Below are 20,101 nucleotides of genomic sequence, written 5' to 3'. Positions count from 1 at the left end.
CCCCTCCTCAATCACCCTGAGTCCCTCTGCAGACCTCCTCCTATCCAATCACGCTGCCCCCCTCTACCAGCCTCCCCCTCCTCAATCAACGTGCGTCCCTCTGCAGGCCTCCTCCTCTGCAATCACCCTGCGCCCCTCTGCTGACCTCCTCCTCTTTCACAGACTCTCTGGTTGGGTGTCTTTATTTTTGTTATTAATTTAGACAGCAGCTCTTTCTGGCCTTCACCAGCCATCACCAGTGACAGCACATCACCAAAGCCCCGGGTACAGTCCATCTTCATTGCAACCTTTGTGCTTTGGTTTGCATCAGGCCATTTGGTTAGAAAGCTGCTCTTCCTCAGGCCCACCTGTCCAAGTTCTACCAATTTCTGAAGGTCTGGGTTAAATGCCATCTCACCGACCTTTACCGCATCCCCTCTGCTCTATGCTATGGTCACTGTTGCTGCCATGGCCACAGCAGGAAGCAGACTGTGGGTACTGACTGCCACAAAAGGACAACAGTCACACAGCTCTGGCAACCCCTGAGCAGCTGCTGCAAGGAGGTCACCTGATGACACAGGAGGCAGTGTGCCCACCCATGGACAAGCAGAACCCAGAGAATCTCCTTGCCACATGTTGTCCCCATCCCCTTCTCCCTTTGGGTCTGGCACCTACAGCGGCTGTCACCTTCCACAATGCCCATGTGAACTTCCTAGCGACATGGCACTCCTGTTGCCAACAAACAGAAATATGGAGGGCTCTGATTAAGCTCTTTTGAAAACATCATAAAAGAGAGACCAAATCAAGGAAGCTACATTTCAGAAACATTAGTTATGTTCCTATATCAATAAACAATCGCTAGGTGGGATCCACGGTTGCAAAATCTCCCGATCTCCTCAGAAAAAGCAAAAACCACACTTGCCATGTATCCTGTATTTGGGGGAAAATCAAGGAACTCCCTGAGGTTAATCGTACCTACTTAATAGAAACTTTCACCTGAGAAGCACTAAGTACTTTGGACACGTTAGCACATAGGTCCTAATAATACTCCTATTAAGAAGAAAGAGGTGAAATTTACTTCACTTAATGGTTGGGGAAACTAGTCTAGTGACAGAGAAAAAGCGATTTACTCAAGCTCAGGGAATGTATCAGTGTTAGCGATGAGAATAAAACTCAGAGGCTGGAATCTCAAACTAGTGTACTATCACAGTATGTTACTCAATGCACACTGATTCATTTGTTCATTCATTCATTCGTTCGTTCGTTCATTCATTCTGTGCCAGACACTGTGCTAGGCTCCCAGAAACAACAATGAGCCTAAGACCCAGCTCATATCAAGCGTATCATCTAATAGATGAGGCAGAGAATGAAAAGCACACAGACAAAAATCACTAGACCGTGCTAAGTGCTATGAAGGAAACAAGCATCCATTGAATCCTTACAGTGCCTGTCATTTGTTCTCATAGCATCCCTATGAAGAAAGTATTTTACAAGTAAGAAAGCAGAATCTCAACAAGGTCAGGTGTGTGCCCAAGGCCTCACCACTCACAGGTGGCAGAGCAGGAATCTCAACACACTACCCTTTCCCTCCAACAGCCATTCACCATGGAGCCAAAATGCAATACCACACACTCCCAGAGCCAGTCTCGGAAGGATAGACAAACACCAGGACTGTGCCAGAACTCCCTTTTCCTTCTAGTGTTGTGTCTCTTCTTCCCTGTTCATCAAGGAGAAGAGGCTGGTGGATGGCACAGCCTCAGGGAGGAATGGTGTCTGTCTTCAACGCTTATGAAGCTGTGAGACATTCTCCAAACTCCTGCTCCAAAGAATATGTCCATTCTAAGCAGTATATACACAGCAGAGTTAAGAAGCGTTAGTAGGGGCCAGTGTGGTAGCTCACACCTGTAATCCCAGCACTTTGGGAGGCCGAGGTGGGTGGATCACTTGAGGTCAGGAGTTTGAGACCAGCCTGGCCAACATGTTGAAACCCTGTCTCTACTAAAAATACAAAAATTAGCCGGGCATGGTGGTGCGTGCCTGTAATCCCAGCTACTCGAAAAGCTGAGGCAGGGAATGGCTTGAACCCGGGAGGCGGAGGTGGCAGTGAGCCAAGATCGCACCACTGCACTCCAGCCTGGGTGACAGAGTGAGATTCAAAAAAAGAAAAAGAAAAAAGAAAATAAAAAAGAAGAAGCATTAGCAAGTCCCTCTGAAATGGGAAAGGTTCCCTTGTCCCTCACAGGGCATGCAATGGGGTATGGCTTGCTTCTTCAGTGCCCCGCTGCTCAAACCTCTAGGGGAGCATTCAGATGGGCAGGCTGAGGGGCTCTGACCCCATGGCAGTATCCAGGGGTGAATGTTTACAGCTGAAGCCCCAGTGGGCGTGTGTTACAGGATGCTCTTTTAGTTTAGCCATCTGTAGGCGGCTTGTGTTAGTCAGCTCAATTGGACCCCTGCCTTATGGCCAGGACAGAGGGCTTTCTGTGTCCCGGGGTTCTTGTCTTGGTGTACCGGAAGAATCAGATCACACCTGCACTTGGGGAATGAGTTCAGGTTTTTTGAGTGAGAATAACTCTTGGCAGATGGGGGAAGCCAGAAGGGGATGGAGTGGAAAGGTTTTCCCCTGGAGTCAGGCTACTGAGCGGCCAACTCTTCTCTGACCACCCCAGCTAAACTCTTGAGTCGTTCTGCTGGTCAGTGGCCTGCCGGCCTGCCGGTACCTGTCAATGTGCTCTTAACATCCAGCCACCTGTGTGTTTCCCTACTAGGGTCTCAGGGTTTTTATAGGCACAGGATGGGGACGTGGCAGGCCAGGGTGGTCTTGGGAAATGCAACATTTGGGCAGGAGAACAAAAATCTCTGTCTTCACCTAGGTCTGTAGCCATGGGTCCGGGGGCGGAGCCCTAGCCAGGGACCACGCCCTAGGATGGAAAGACGTTCTCTCTGCCCTGGGTGGCATAATAACAAGGCAGATAAAGGCTATATTGGAAATAAGCAGAAGGCACAGTGGGCTCCGCAGAGGAAATGCGTAACTTTCTTGTAGGAGGAAAAGAACAAAGGGTGAAGGATAAGAAGGTTCACCTAGCACAATGGTAGGGGAAGAATGGTGTGAAAGAGGTGGCAGAGTCTCTCAGCCCTGAGAAGAGACAAAGCATGGGGCCAGGGATCGCTCCGACTGCCGGGACAGGGTACTCACAGGAGAAGAAGTGTGGGTGGGGAAGGTGGAATGGCGGAGACCTTGAGGGTCCACATTGCGTCAGAAGCTGCCTCTATTGCTCCCTCATCTGCTTCCCTGGCTCCACTCCTTTTGGGGTGAAGAACTGGCTTTATCTCACCACAACATCTTCTGACTCTCCTGTGTTTGCCTCACGATGGTCACAACTAAGCTTGTGAAACTTAAAAACCAAAAATGGGCCAGGCGCGGTGGCTTACGCCTGTAATCCCAGGACTTTGGGAGGCAGAGGCGGGTGGATCACGAGGTCAGGAGATCGAGACCATCCTGGCTAACATGGTGAAACCCCATCTCTACTAAAAATATAAAAAATTAGCCGGGCGTGGTGGCGAGTGCCTGTAGTCCCAGCTACTCAGGAGGCTGAGGCAGGAGAATGGCGTGAACCTAGGAGCCGGAGCTTGCAGTGAGCCAAGATTGCACCACTGCACTCCAGCCTGGGCGACAGAGTGAGACTCCGTCTCAAAAAAAAAAAGAAATAAAAGCGAAACCACCTCTTTTTCTCCTACAGACACACAGCCAAGCACATATAAATCCAAAGTATCCTGGGTGGCCACTTAGCTGCTGTGGCCAAGTTTAGAAATGTGTTGAAAAGGACAGCTGACCTCTGTGTTCTGCTGGGCACCTCTGTACCCTCCCTTCCCTGGGCAAATGATTCCCCAGCCGTGAAGGTTTATGCCTGTGCGTGGTGGAGGAGTTCTCAGGCTGAGGAGGAAAGTGTCTCCTCAAAGAGGCACGGAGGGGGCTCTGGAGCCCGGCCACCTGCATTCCAACCCCAGCACCAATGTTCTGGAGTGTGACGCCAACAGACTACCTCCTGTGCCTCAGTTTCTACATATGTCAAATGGGATAGTAATTCCAAAAAAACCACTGCAGGATTTTTTTTATTTAGGTTAAGTTTTTTTATTTAGATTTGAAGCCAGCTGTGTGGGGAGAAGGAGCGAGCAGTCCAGGGAAATAGTTGGAAGGGAGGCTGAGAGTAGGAGGGTGAAAGCCCGCCAGCCCAAGCAACAGGGAGGGAGTGGAGAGCAGAGCTGAGTGCCTGGAGGCAATGAATCCGCCTTTGCAAAATGATGACAGTAAGAGAAATCTAACATAGCTAACTCTATCTTGCTTCTAACCTTCAAGCTTTTCTTGTTTATTCCTGGGTACAGACCAAGCTAACTTTGAAAGGAATTTAATTTATAGTTTAACCTTAAAGCAAGGATGATAATAACCCTTCCCAAAACTAAACTGCCTTTGTAAAACTAATGAAAGTCCACAAGGTTAGGATCATGAGAGGGATGTAGGCATAGTTAAATGGAACCAGCCACTGTTCTGGAAGTCAAAAGATTTGTAACGTCCCCAATTACTCCTATAGATAACATCATTATTGTAGAACCTAAGATTTTTTTAAAGGTGTTTTTCTAACTTGCATTTCTGACAACTGACTGACCCCACTGGGCCCTATGGCCCCCATCTAGAGAGGCAATGAAGACCACACCCTTGTGATTTCATCCCTAATCAATTAGCAGCACCCATTCCCTCACCCCCTGCCCACCAAATCATTCTTTAAAAAACTCAGTCTCTGAATTTTGGGGGGAGACTGATTTGAGTAATAAACCCCAGTCTTCTGCTTAGCCAGCTCCATTTAGTCAACTATTTCTCTGTTACAATACTGCCGTCCTGGTAAATTGGCTCTATCTATGCATCAGGCAAGAAAAACCTATCAGACAACAACAGTAAAAGGGGCTGGGTTCCAAGAATGCTGGGTTGGAAGTGACCAGGCTTGCCCTGAGAGTTGTTACTGCCCCAGGATTCTTATGGTCTCAGCACCTTGGGCAAGGGAGATGGCAGCAGAGAGACCCTCAGATGGCACCTACCTCTTGCCCTGGGGTTTGTCCTATCTTCCTCCAAATGTGAGCATGTCCTTACTTAGCCCAGGAAGGCTGAGAAGGGGACAGAAGGCACTCTGGGGACTTCCTGTGGCTTATCTGGGGGCACCTCTGAAGGATCAGAGACGTGGTCCAACAGGACAGAAGCCAGCAGGGGACACTGCAGCCTGATGCAGAGGGGTGTGAGGTAGCACTGGGCTATTTTAGGAGGGTCAGGTCCTTGTGCCTTGGAAGAGATCAAAGCTACCCCTCCACCTCCAGGCTATGTTCTCTCCCTCTGCCCGGAGCTGCTTGGCTGTGTTTTCTCCTTCTGCCTCTCTGGGGCAGCTTGGCTGGAAAGAAACCAGTATTGTCCATTTGTCATCCAAATGCACATGGGGCATTTCCTACCTGTTTCCTCTGTCTCTCCAAAGTGGACAGATTCCCCTCCATTCCATTTTTCTCACCACCGCCAGACTCTGGTCCTCTCCTCCCACCCTCCATCCCTACAAGCCAAGGCCCTCCCCTCAACACACCTCCATATTTCACTCTGCCTCCTGATTGCCAAGCCTAGGTAGGGTCTTCCTCTGGTTCTCACCCTCCTCAGTGCCTCTGCTGAATGAGACAGGAGGCTGTGGTGGTTCTGGTCCCCTGGGGAAAACTCTCTTCTTTCAGGCTTTCATTGTTGTCCTGGATTTGTTTTTGCTTTTCTCACCATTTCTTTTCCATTTTCTTATCCTTCTTCAAGGTTGAAGGCCCGGGCTTTGCTCTTCTCTTTGCCTGCCCTGTCTCACATTTTCCTATAGCATCCACTGCTTCTCTGCCAGCATTTCCCCGCTATGTTCCTTAGGGCTCCAAGGAATAGGAAATGCTGCTTCACAGGCAGTTGAGAGGCTGCATTTCCACCAGGCTTCCTGATTCTGCTGCTATTGTGGCCTGTGATCCACACTTTAAGTAGCAGATGCTAGAAAACAGGTGCCAGGCAGACACCGGAATTCTCTACCTCAGAAAGCAAGAAGCATTTGGGATTTACTTGTAGGACAGTATGAGACTGCCTGGGAGAAGGAGACAGCAGGAGCCTAGGAGACTTGGAGAGAGACAGTGAGAATGGCCGCAGGCCTTCCCAACAATTTGAAATTGTTTGCACTGTGCAGGTGTGTGGGAAAGCCCCCACTGCTGCTTCTCCCTCCAATTCAGGAAAACATGCTATGTATTCAGTGTGGGATCAAAGCAAGAATATAAACAGAGGGTCCTATACCATGTGTCAAAATATCTAGAAGTTACTAACTTGACTTGAAAAATACACCTTCACAGAGACCTAGGTGTCCTGGATTGAACTGAGAAGCTTCTGAATCCTTGGACTTTCAACTGAATTGAGCATTCAGGGGGACAGGCCCCAGGTTCCTTCTCTTCCCACTCAGCCCTGACTGGCACTGGGGAGGGCCTCAGTATGGACGTGTGGATACGCCGGCCCAAACAGCTGAGCCACTGTTTAGTGCTGTCATATCTGCACTTAATTCCACCCATTGGATTACATACATTCAGCAAAAGCAAACGTAATAATAATGATTATTTTTTGTTTTTGTTTTTGCTTGAGACAGAGTCTTGCTCTGTCACCCAGGCTGGAGTGCGATGGCCAATCTCGGCTCACTGCAACCTCTGCCTCCCTGGTTCAGGCAATTCTCCTGCCTCAGCCTCCTGAGTAGCTGGGATTACAGGTGCCTGACACCACACCTGGCTAGTTTTTGTATTTTTAGTAGAGATGTGGTTTCACCATGTTGGCCAGGCTGGTCTCGAACTCCTGACCTCAGGTGATCCACCCACCTCAGCCTCCCAAAGTGCTGGGATTACAGGTGTGAGCCACCGCTCCCAGCCTGATAATTGTTTTTTAAAGGAGAGGGACAGAAGAACTTTACATAAGCTCACGCCTGAAGTGAGCATGGGTAAGGACATACAAATCTGCTGTTAGTCTCTTAGTGGGTTTCAGCTCTTGTTTGCCTTGCATGGAGGGAGTGTTAAAAATACACCTTTTATCCAAAAAGGCCTTCCAAATGCAGGTCAATTACATTATCTGGTATTTAACAGAACAAAGCACAATCTATTCCCCTGCTAGAGACAAGAAATGTGTCTTTTTGTTTTTTCTTAGAGATGAGGTCTTGCTATGTTGTCCATGCTGGAGCACAGTGGCTATTCATAGGTCGAAACATAGCGAACTACAGCCTGGAACTCCTGACCTCAAGCTGTCCTCCCACCTCAGCCTCCTGAGCAGCGCAGATTACAGGTGCATGACACCATGCTCAGCTAAGAAATGCGTTTTGTTGTTGTGGGATTTCTGAAGACATAGTTTGTTAGATTTTAATATAGCATCTTCTTAAGAGATTTTTCTTTCTTTTTTTTTCTTTTTTTTTGAGACAGAGTCTCACTCTGTCTCCCAGGCTGGAGTGCAATAGCGCGATCTCAGCTCACTGCAGCCTCCACCTCCCGGGTTCAAGCGACTCTCCTGCATCAGCCTCCCAAGTAGCTGGGATTACAAGCATGTGCCACCACGTCCAGCTGATTTCTTTTTGTTGTCGTTGTTGTATTTTTAGTAGAGACGGGGTTTCACCATGTTGGCCAGGCTGGTCCTGAACTCCTGACCTCAAGTGATCAGCCCACCTCGGCCTCCCAAAATGCTGGGATTATAGGCATGAGCCACCATGCCCGGCCTTCCTTAAGAGATTTTTAAGGGTAATTTTCATTATGCTCAATATTACCTTATACATGGCACTATATAATCAGAACAGTTTTTTAGAAACTATACCAAAATAGGATGACCCAGGAGAGCTACCAGAGACAGGAGACCAGGTAAGAGGCTGTTGCTTCTATACAAGAAAGAACAGATCTCGAGTAGGATGGTGGTTGTAGGTCTGGGAACATAACAGGTGTCAGATATCACAAAGAAATACTCGACAGAGCTTGGGCATGGGTTAAAGATAAGAGTCAAAGAGAAGGAAGAGGTCACCGCTGTCCAGTTTTAAGCTTGGATAACTTGGAGAATGGTGAAACAAGGAGCAGAAATGAGTCAGGAGGAAGAACTGATTTCTGGGGGAAGGATTTGAAGAGTCTGGCTGCACACAATTTGAGTTTGAGGGGCTGATGATCCATGCAGGTACAGAGGATTTGTAGCCAACTGGAAATGCAAGACTAGAGTTGGCAGGGAAGCTAGCAGTAGAAATGGTGCAGAGATGATGGTTGAAACCACGAGAACAGATACAGTCAGTGAAAGAACTGAAACAAGAGAGACCTGGCCGGGCGCGGTGGCTCACGCCTGTAATCCCAGCACTTTGGGAGGCCGAGGAGGGTGGATCACCTGAGGTCAGGAGTTTGAGACCATCCAGGCCAACATGGTGAAACCCCGTCTCTGCTAAAAATACAAAAAATTAGCCGGGCACGATGGCGGGAGCCTGTAATCCCAGCTACTTGGGAGGCTGAGGCAGGAGAATTACTTGAACCCGGGAGGTGGAGTTTGCAGTCAGCCGAGATCACGCCACTGCACTCCAGCCTGGGCAACAAGAGCGAGACTCTGTCTCAAAAAAAAAAAAAGAGAGAGAGACCTAGGACAACCATGGAATGTGGTCGCAGTTAAGGATGGGACTGAGGCATGAGAGGACTAAGGCTGCAGAGAGGAACCACGTCAGGGGCAGGAGCAAAACCTGCCCTCTTTTAAGCCATCCTTGGTGTTGATGGCAAATGATCTTTCTAATTCTAGTCAAATCATTCCCATGCTTTACAGTCTACATGCAGAGAATGAAGTCCAAATTCCTGAGGATGATGGCAAGACCCGCCCCTCTGCCCCTCACTTCCTTTCCAGCTGCATCTGCAAGCCATCCCAAGCACACTAGGCACGTTCACCTCTCTGAACATTTTCTCCCAACTTTGCCTCTGCTGGGAAGGTCCTTGGCTACCTGGCACATTTCTACTCCGCCTCTGCGGTCCCATACTCTCCACACCTCCTCGGCATAGCCGCCGCACAGCTATCCACCTCAGGTGGAAATAATTGGGGCCTTTTGGCTTTCCCACAGCAACTTTGATATAGCTCTTTTAAAATCATTATCACTTTGTCTTATTACGTATCACTTCTTTCCGAATCGAGCCTGAGATCAAGCAATCCAGAGCAGGGAAGCAAAAAAAAAAAAAAAAAAAAAGTCAACAAGAAAGCAGACAGAAAAGAGCAGAAGCCAGGGGAAGGCTAGGTCCATGGACAGAGGGTGGGGAGGGGTCAGATCAGAGGTTAAGGTAGAAATGAGTGGAAGGCAGCGCCAGAGCAAGTTCCACTACCAGTAGACGTGGGAGTGGGTAACAGTTTGAGTGAAACTGATGGTAGCTGGTGGGAAAGGCTTCTAGAAGCTTCCAGAAGCTCTGCCCTGGTGTTGACACACTAGTCATCTCTCCTGAGATTTAATAACATAATTATCTGATTCACCTTGGCTTTTTTTCCTTTGACTTTTCCAGATTCCGTCATATCTCCAAGACTCCAAGTAAACCTGTGTCCAAATGTCTCATAGGATGCTCCCAGGAATGGCTTGATCCTCGTTTTTGAAACTTCAAGTGCTGGCTAAGTAAGGGGATGTATTTATTAGTCCATTCTCGAAAGGCTATAAAGAAACGCCTGAGTCTGGGTAATTTATAAAGAAAAGAGGTTGAATTGGCTCACAGTTCTGCAGGCTGCCCAGGAAGCATGGCTGGGAAGGCCTCAGGAAAGTAATGGAAGGTGAAGCGGGAGCAGGCACTTCACATGGCCAGACCCGTAGCAAGCAGAGGAAAAGGGGTGTGGGGGCCATGCATCTTCAAACAACCGGATGTCAGTAACAAGGCAGGGTGGTGCTAAACCATGGGAAACGGTCCCCATGATCCAATCAGCGCTCACCAGACCCCACCCACCTCCAACCCTGGGGGTTACAACTCAACAGGAGATTTGGACCGGGTCACAGATCCGAACCATATCGAGGAAGAAGCACCTAACTCAACCTCTCTGCTAGAAAATTACCAACTGAGAAATTCCCTTTGGATGCTTCCCTGCCCTCAAGCCTCTCACTTCACCCTAAAGAAAAACCGGCGGTTGATGTAGAACGATGGGATGGCCATTTTCCCCCAAAGAAGTTTCTCTTTTGAACCTGGCCACCTTTTTCAATCATATCTATCGTTAGGATTATTGTTATTCCGGAATTGCAGGCAATGTTTAAATTTTGCACCCAGTACTAAAGACACAGCTTTTTAAGATGTTTTAAAAACTTGATTTCTAAAACATGAAGACTTCAGGCCAGGACACTTTTCAAAATCTTTCCTTGAAAGATCTTAACTTTCAAGATATTGTAAGAAGCATTTAAAAAGAACATTACAAAACTATAAATAAGAGGTATTGAATGATTTTCTCCAAGCTATTTCTAAAAAGAACCACTTATTTAGGTAACCTTTATTGTATTTGTTTATATGTTGGCTTCAGAAATTATAAAGTATTTGCCAGGTGTGGTGGCTCACACCTGTAATCCCAGGACTTTGGGAGGCTGAGGCAAGAGGATCACTTGAGGCCAGGAGTTGGAGGCTGAAGTGAGTGGTTATCATGCCACTGCGCGCCAGCCTGGGTGACAGAGCAAGATCCTGTCTCTTAAGATTAGAAAACAAAAATTATAAAATATCAAATGCAGAACATAAATTATGAGTTTTCTTCCTTTACATCTCAGATAATTTTGTCAGTTAATTTAAAAATTAACTTTGTTCTGATTATCAAAATAATAAATTTCATTAAAAATGTGGAAAACAGGCTGGGCATGGTGGCTCACGCCTGTAATCCCAGCACTTTGGGAGGCCAAGGTGGGTGGATCACTAGGTCAGGAGATCAAGACCAGCCTGCCCAACATGGTGAAACCCCATCTCTACTAAAAATACAAAAATTAGCTCGGTGTGGTGGCGCGTACCTGTAGTCCCAGCTACTCGGGCAGCTGAGCCAGGAGAATCACTTGAACCCAGGAGGCAGAGGTTGCAATGAGCTGAGATTGTGCCACTGCACTCCAGCCTGGCGACAGAGGGAGACTCCAGCTCAAAAAAAAAAAAAGTGCAAAATAGAGAAGACACAAACAAAATATAATTTTGCAAACATCCTATTATATACACTTCTGGTCTTTTCTCCACATACCTGTATATATACAAAAAATAATAATACAATTCTTTTTATATAAGAAAGTTATCCTTATATAATAAAAATAAATATTACACTGTAACTTTCCCCTTTCAATCAATAATATTATGAACATTTTTCTAACTTTGTTAAATATTCTAATTAAATAGTCATGTATTCCAAATAAAAGGATACATAATTTATTTAATCAAACCTATTTTGGGGGGCTTTTACAGACACCAGAAGGAAGACCCTTAGGAAAACCCACCTTTCTTGGAACTCCACTTCCCTCTCCTCAGTGTGTGAGCAGGGCTGGTTTTGTACCATGCAACCCTGATTCCCTTGGAACAGGCCAGGGTCAATTAAAGGACTTCACTTAGGAACCTGAAACTGTGACTCAGAGACAGGCCAGACAATCTCTGCGCAGCAGGGATTGAAAGAGAAAAAGAGAGAGAATCCTATTCTTTTGAAACGAGATTTTGAGGGAGAGACTCAAAGTTCCTGGCTTCTCTACAGACATCCACTTCCTGTCCTTGCCTGAGGCCAGGCTGTGCCCTTGCAGGAAATTCACTCCTTTTGCCTAAGTTAGCTTAAATAGGTTTCTTGCCACCCAAAGAGTTCTACCTAATAATAAAGGAGTAAACATTTTTAAGGATTTTTATACCTATTGTAAAGCTTTCTTCCAGAAAAATCACCTCTACATTTTAAACGTCTTGAATTTTGGTACAGAGGCGCCTTCTGGATATAGTTCTTGCTTGGAAGAGAGTCCACTGTTTAATGTTGATTGCTCCCAAAGGGAAAGAAGCAAGTATGTCCATTTGCAAGGTATCAACAGAGACTTAACTTGGATTTACAGGGCTGGGTGTGTGCTGTCCATCACAGTTGATGCGCATAGGCACAGGACCTGAGTACAAGTGCAATTTTCCTTTTGAGAGGCTGAGGCTAGGGTAATTTTTCTGACTAATTTGAAACAGAGAACCGTTCCTGTAAATTGCGGTAATCCAAGCCCATTTGCAAGGAGGCGGTAGACTTAGGGGTCTGCTGCCATCATCTAAACATGTTAGCAACTGAATGTTAAATCCTTACTTCCTGGTAAGAGGTCTGTCCAGAAAAGGACTGAAGCATGAAGAAAGTGGAAGGGGGATTCTGCAGAAAGTTTCTCCTCACTCTTCTTCTGAAGGGTTCGTAGCCACACCCCACAGTATGGACAACAGATGTTATTTCCCCATTGTTCACGTGTCCTCACACTCAAACCTTCCATGATTTGCTCTTTTGTTAATTTGCCGTCTTTTGCTTCTCATGATTTTTAACCAGCTGTTTGTTGAGAAGCTGGGCACTTTGACACTACACCGAGGCAATAGTCCTTAGGTCTGGCTGGACCATACAAATCTGGCTGCTTTCCTCACGTCACTTTTTGTTTTGTTTTGTTTTTTTTGAGATGAAGTCTCCCTCTGTCACCCAGGCTGGAATGCAGTAGCACGATCTCGGCTCACTGCAACCTCTGCCTCCTGGGTTCCAGCGATTCTTGTGCCTCAGCCTCCCAAGTAGCTAGGATTACAGGCACGTGCCACCATGCCTGGCTAGTTTTTGTATCTTTGGTAGAAGACGGGGTGTTGCCGTGTTGCCCAGGCGGGTCTCCAACTCCTGACCTCAAGTGATCCACTCGCCTTGGCCTCCCAAAGTGCGTGGGATTAGAGGCGTGAGCCACCACACCCGGCCCCTCATGTCACTTTGAAAAGAGAAATTCCTCTGTTGCTCTTCAGCCCGTCAGGGATCTGCCAAGTGACACCTGGCAAAGAACCACCCTATTTGACATCAGTGATCTCTCTGTGGCCCTGAGTTACCAAGTTGGTGGATGCTTTTTCACCCAGGTTTTATAACTAGCTTATTTATAATGCTCTAACACAAAACTAACAAAAGTATACTAAGCCAGGCATGGTGGCTTATACCTATAATCCAAGCACTCTGGGAGGCCGAGGTGGGAGGATAGCTTGAGCCTAGGAGTTCAAAACCATCCTGGACAACATGACAAGCCCCATCTGTATTAAAAAAATTTTTTTAATTTAGCCAGGCATGGTGGTGCATGCCTGTAGTCCTGCCTACTCGGGAGGCTGAGGCAGGAGGATTGCTTGAGCCCAGGAGTTCGAGGCTACAGGGAGCTAAGATTGCACTTTCAAAGAAGGATTGCAGGATGTCAGTGTCCCGTGGTCCCTCTTGCCCCTGTGTCCTAGCTCTTATCTCACTCGATCACAATTATTCATTTCTTCTGCAATAGGTGAAGCTGGTAAAGACCCAGGCTCTGGAATCGGACTGCCTAGGTTCAAATCCCAGCTCCACCATTTGATCTCAGGTAATTTTCTTATGTTTTCTCTTCATCCATTTGCCCACAGGTATTGTTTTATTTCCCATTCCATGCATATCACATGAAGATTAAATGAGATAACATAAATAAGTGCTTAGCACACTGCCTGGCTAGTAGTAAGTGTTCAACAACCAGGAGCTATCATTATTGTTGTCATTATTATTATTTACTTGTCTATTTCCTAATCTGGCTATGAGTGGGCAGAGACTGTGTCTTTCTTATTCTTGTTCCCTAGCATTTAGCTCAGCACCAGGCACTTATGGTGGGTTCTCCATAAACATTTGTTAGTTGGATGGATGGGATGAATGAATGAGCTGGAAACAGACAGGCTTATATAGTCGGTGCTCTGTGTACCATCTCGTTCCTTTTTCTTTTTCTTGTATTGGAAAGACTCTTGTAACACTGAAAAAAGAGTGTAGAGAAAGGTTTTCATAGCAGAAGCTGTTTCTCATCTCTGTTACATAGACATCATGACCCTTGTCTCCTATGTGATGGTCTGAGAATCGTCTTTTTGCCAGTCACCAATATATTTTTTCCTAAACAAAAAATGAACAATCTACACTTATGATTGAAAAAAGTAGAAGGCTGGGTGTGCCTGTAGGCCCAGCTACTCAGGAGGCTGATGCGGGAAGATCGCTTGAGCCCAGGCGTGCTGGGCTGGAATGTGCTATGCGGATCCGGTGTCTGTACTAAGTTCAGTATCAATGTGGTGAATTCCTGGGAAGCAGGGGTCACCCAGGCTAAGGAGGGGTGCACTGGCCCAGGTCGGAAGCAGAGCAGGTCAAAACTCCTGTGCTGATCAATAGTGGGATTGTGCCTGTGAACAACCGCCATAAACACTGTCCCCCAGCCTGAACAACATAGTGAAAATTAAAAAAATAAAATAAAACTAGAATAAGTGGGATAGAATAAAAGTGGGATGTGGCTCCTCCTTCACATGCTTTCTCTTTTTTCTTCTTCTCTTGTCCCACTGATCACAAAACTCACACCACCACCTCACTGACACTTTGCCTGCCAACACCGAGGCTTCAGTCATACAAGGAAAGTAGCCAGTCTGTAGTGTTCTGTGCTGTCTAATGTTTAAATAGGCCTTTTACTTAAAGAATTCCAGAAACTGGCCTTAGGAGATCCAAATATTGAACCAAGGTTTCAGAATGTCCCACCCTAGAAAGGAATGCTGAAAAACTGATGTACAGCCTTGTTGCTGCTGGCCAGACCACCAGGTAGCCCCTGCCATCACAACCAGGTAGGGTGCACTGACCTGCACGCCCTTCCCCTTAGGTGCCTCGCCCAGCCCAGCCTGCACACCCTTCCCCCGAAGCCAAGTCCCGTGCTTTGACTGATTTAAAAAAGCCCTACTGGCTCTTCCCAGTGAGCTACCTGGAGAATCCTTGTACCTCCACTGTCTCCTTTCTACTTGTGTACAAGCCCCAAAATAAAGCCATGTCTGGGAAATCTGCTTGGCCCTGTGTTAATTTCCATTACATGGGGGAGCTGAAGAGTCTGTGGTCTTTAGCATAAGTAGTGAGCTATAGCGGTTAAGCTATTTCATCATAAGCGTAGCTCTAGAGGATGTTTTCTAATGATGCAAATTGCTACAGATACATCCATAAGCACAAGGAAATGGTAGAGAAACGTACATCTATAGTGAAATTATAAAGAGATGCATGGGCCATATGATCTCAAAACTTAGGGCCACAGTTACCTTTCGGGGATGGCAGGGAATCGGGGGAGAGTGCACGGAGGACTCCAACTGCATTGGTGAAGCTTGCTTCCTTCACGTAGTTTTTGTGTATCATTATTTATATTATTTGTGTGTTTCAAATATTTCTCTTTTTCCTTCTCATATCGGACAGGTAATGTGCCAACATTGTAACAAGGTTTAAAGGAGGGATATCTCACACATGAGCATGAAAAACTGTAAGTGTGTTTCACATTTATGAACCACAAAATAATGTGTTTCAAATCTTTCTTAATACATTGAAAGCAACAGCTGAAGATCATGAAGACAGTTCAACAAAGAAATACAAGCTGGTGGCTTGCACCTGTAATCCCAGCAACTCCGGAAGCTGAGGTTGGAGGATTGCTTGAGCCCAGCAGTTCTAAGACCAGCACGGGTGTCATAGTGAGACTTCATCTCTAAAAAAATTTTTTTTTAAATTAGCTGGGTGTATATTAATACATTTTGCGTTTCTATAAAGGAATACCTGAGGCTGAGTAATTTATAAAGAAAAGAGGCTTCTCTGGCTCATGGTTCTGCAGGCTGTACAAGACACACAGTGCTGGCATCTGCTTCCAATGAGGCCTCAGGAAGCTTCCAGTCATGGCAGAAAGCAAAGAGGGAGCAAGCACATCGCATGATGAGAGAGGGAGCAAGAGAGAAGGGAGGAGGAGAGAGATGTGAGCCTCCTTTAGACAACCAACCAGCTCTCGTGTGAACAAAGAGAGCGAGAAGTCACTCATTACTACAGGAAGGGCACCAAGCCACGCATGAGGGACCCACCCCCGTGACCCAAATACCTCCCACTGGACCCCATCTCCAACTTACTGGAGATCACATTTCAACGTGAGATTTGGAGGAGACACACATCCAAACCATATCACTGCGTGTGGTAGTGCACACCTGTAATTCCAGCTACTCAGGATGCTGAGGCAGGACGATTGCTTGTGGCCAGAGTTGGACATCAACCTGGGCAAAAGAGCAAGACCCCATCTCTACAAAAAGTTTTTAAAAAATAACTAGATGTGGTGGCATATACCTGTAGTCCCAGCTATTCAGGAGGCTGAGGCAGGAGGATCGTTTGAGCCCAGGAGTTCAAGGTTGCAGTGAGCTATGATCATGCCATGGCACTCCAGCCTGGGCTGCAGACCCTGTTTCCAAAAAATAGAAAAAGGCCAGGCGTGGTGCTCATGCCTATAATCCCAGCACTTTGGGAGGCCGAGGCAGGTGGATCACCAGGTCAAGAGATCGAGACCATCCTGGCCAACATGGTGAAACCCCATCTCTACTAAAAATACAAAAAATTAGCTGGACATGGTGGCGCGCACCTGTAGTCCCAGCTACTCCAGAGGCAGAGGTTGCAGTGAGCCGAGATTGTGCCACTGCACTCCAGCCTGGTGACAGAGCAAGACTCCATCTCAAAATAATAATAATAATAATAAATAAATAAATAATAAAAAAGAAAAGAAATACAAGTGGCCAATAAACACATAAGAGCTGTTTATGTTGGGTTGGGGCAGGAGAAAGTGGAGAGAGAGAGGAGTGAGAGATCCAGCAGAAAGAAACCCTACACAAAGCTGATCGTAGCTCTACCAACAAGCAAGAGGAAGCAGCTCTGCAGGGACAGCTGCTCTCCCAGCTGTGCTTCTGGAAGGATCAAATAGTGCAAAGCTTTGCCTCCAACTTTGGACATTAAAGACAGAGTAAGTATTTGTCACTGGGAGCCAGAGAACAAAAAAGAATTTGAAAAGCTTTCCTGAGAGTGCTTCTGAGTTTTGCTTTTTTACTCTAAAGAGGCAGGAAAAAACAGCAAAGTTTACATTATGAAATTATTTCAGCCCTCGTGACCAAGACAGTCTGGTATGGGGAAAGCAAGAGCCAGAAACTGTATTATTCCACTGGCCAGTTTTTATGTGTTTGTTTGTTGGCTTTGAGACATGATCTTGCTCTGTCGCACAGGTTGGAGTGCAGTGGCATGACCATAACTCATGGCAACCTCAAACTCCTGAGCTCAAGTGATCCTCCCACCTCAGCCTCCCAAGTAGCCAGGACTACAGGCATGCACCACCATGCCTGGCTAATTTTTTAATTTTTTGTAGCGACAGAGTCTTGCTGTACTGCCCAGGCTGCTCTTGAACTCCTGGGCCCAAACAATCTTCCCACCTCGGCCTCCCAAAGTGCTGGGATTACAGGGATGAGCCACTGCACCTGTACTGGCCAGCGTTCCTTGGCTGGTTTCTCTAATTATCCCTACATCTCCCACATGGGATTCAAAATGCAGAGATCCTTTGACAAGTCTTTATCAGTATAAAAGCCTCTGTGGTTATATCAAAAGCATGAAAAAGGAAAAACTATTTTAAATGAACTCTGGTTTTTCTGAATCTTCTCAAATTGGCTAATCAGTTAGAGAAAACTTAAGAATTTGTAATTGGCCCACTATACAACATATCAAAACTGTAAAGCTGGATAAAACACTGTAGATGACTTAGCTTCACGCTTTCCTTTTCCAGGTAAAGTAAGGCCAGAGAGATTAAATCCTTTGCTTGGTGGTAGGCAGCAGTGTTGGTTTTGGAGCCCACGTGTCCTGACTGAATACTCTACAGCTGGTCATTACTCCAGCTCCTTCTAGAGCATCAGGGAGTCCTGACTCTGGAATCCTGCAGTTCCCTCTGCCAGGGACTTGAGGATGTTCTGGTGTTCACATATAGCACAAGCACTTCCCCCTCTTTTCTTCTGATACCTGCATGCACACCTGAGATGCCTACTCCAAGACTCACCCTGGGGATGAAGTGGCCTGATTTCATTGTCATAAAGGCATCTCTGATGGGATTCTCCCAAGTCAGTAATCATCTGCGGGCTTTATGAATAACAAACATCTTAGCCTTGGATTATGTAGCTAATAAAAATAAGAGGTATATTCTAATATGCCAAAGTCAGCAATTGGGAAGTTCACGTCACCCGGTCCAATGTTGCATCCTCTCTGCGGTCTTTCCCAGTCTCCCCAGGCAGAGCCACTCCCTGCTCTTCTGTTCCTACCCAGATTTCTTAGGCTGTATCATGACCTAATTTGTACAATTTCCCCTGTTAGGACTGTGAGCTCCTTCTGGAAAGGGTTACTGTCTTACTCAACTATATCTCCAACATCTAGGACACAGCTTGGCCTCTAGTAGTTGCTGGGTCCAAATGATGGCTGGGACTGGGAGGAAGGCGCCATGTAGACCAAACAGGGATATAAGTGAACTTTCACACTCACCAACTTTCACTTACAGTCAGGGGCATCATAAGAATGATTATCCAAACCAGGATACTTTTGAATGGAAAGTGGCACTATTAATAATTACAATGGGACAGCAGGCATAAATCAGGCAAATTGGGGTATAGGGCTGTCTTCCTTGTAACCTAGGTTTGGAAAGTTTTAGCTCTGGAAATTATGTACAATAAGAAAAGAAACATTAAGTGAATGCATGACTTGAAACCACTAAAAGAGAGGTCTGTTCAAATAAAGGAATTACATTCTGTCAAAGTATCATATACAATGAAGGGATGGTTAGTCTAGAAATCACCATCCCTTTTATGATTTAACCAAGGGTATCGTATGTGTCTACCCTATGGCACTCTGGATTGGTCCAAGTGGTCACCTGACCTAACCTGGCCCAATCACGAGTCCTTTCCCTGGGATTCTGGGACCACAGCTGCGAAGGATGGGCTGTCTTTGGGTCGCCGATGCAAAGCTGAACACTGGTAGTAGCCCTGCACCCACCACGTTGGGAGAACAGGTTTGCAGATGGAGAGAGGAGCAGAAAGGAGAGACAGAGCCCGCTTCCAGCACAGCTGAAACATTTTGAGGGTCCAGGGCCAGAATATAAATGGACCCACCTATCACGTATCTAAAGACTTGGAAGTTATAAATCCATTGTCAAATAAAACATATCCTGTCTTCCTACCTTAATAAATGTATCTTCATGAGAAAAAAAAATGGATATGGAACATGTGTAAAGCTACAGGTTTAACATATTCAAAAGTTTGCAAAATGCCTAAGACCAGTGCATTTAATCATTATTACACACTTGGTGTTCTCAATAGGCTCTGACGTCAGCCAGAGTAATAAAGATATGCATGATTCAAAAATCACATTAATTCCTTAAAATGTATCATTCTTGCCTTCATTTCAGCAAAATCACTAATGTGGTTATATTCAAGATTTTTACTGAATTTGTGCTCTATCATGAGTAATGGATTAAAAAGAATTTTTAAAAAGATGTAATTGTAGTAAAAATATACCAAATCTGAATATATTTCTTAAAAATTTAAATAAATGTAAACATTTTTAAACTTGATTTTTAAAAAAATTTTTACTTTTAAAGTGTTCAATATGATCTATTAAAATTAAAGGCAGTGTGTGGATTATAATTTACAAATATTAAATTAAAACTCAAACCTTTAAAGCTAAATTTTATTTTAAAAATATAATTTCAATTTTAAATATAAAAATTATTTGCAATTCTAGCATTCGATGTCCATCTAGTTACCAGTGTAAAGAACTGGCATCATGCTTTACCTGTTGTGGCTAGACCTGCATATCTTAAGTTACCACGTGCAACTGTCACATAGGCCATGCTAATTCATGCGAACCTCCTGAATTGGAACAAAGCAAAGAAAAAAACAATCTAGACTACTGGAAAAAGGCACGTCACTATGTAAGAATCCAGTGCATTTATACTATCCGAAGGGAAGAATTTGACAAAATAGTTTTTCCCCCTCTTACCTAAGGCATTTCGATTGCTCAAGTAATTTTTGGAAGGAA

At 45.7% G+C, this 20,101-nt stretch overlaps 1 pseudogene; it reads right to left on the bottom strand.

The window, feature by feature from the left end:
• Positions 1-15,423: 15,423 nt before the first annotated feature.
• Positions 15,424-15,533, bottom strand: LOC112438721 (small nucleolar RNA U13; annotated as a pseudogene).
• Between the last annotated feature and the right edge of the window lie 4,568 nt (positions 15,534-20,101).

This window comes from Pan paniscus, chromosome 1 (genome assembly GCF_029289425.2).
Source record: "Pan paniscus chromosome 1, NHGRI_mPanPan1-v2.0_pri, whole genome shotgun sequence".
Lineage (NCBI taxonomy): Eukaryota > Metazoa > Chordata > Mammalia > Primates > Hominidae > Pan > Pan paniscus.
This window is presented reverse-complemented; position numbering and strand designations above follow the sequence as displayed.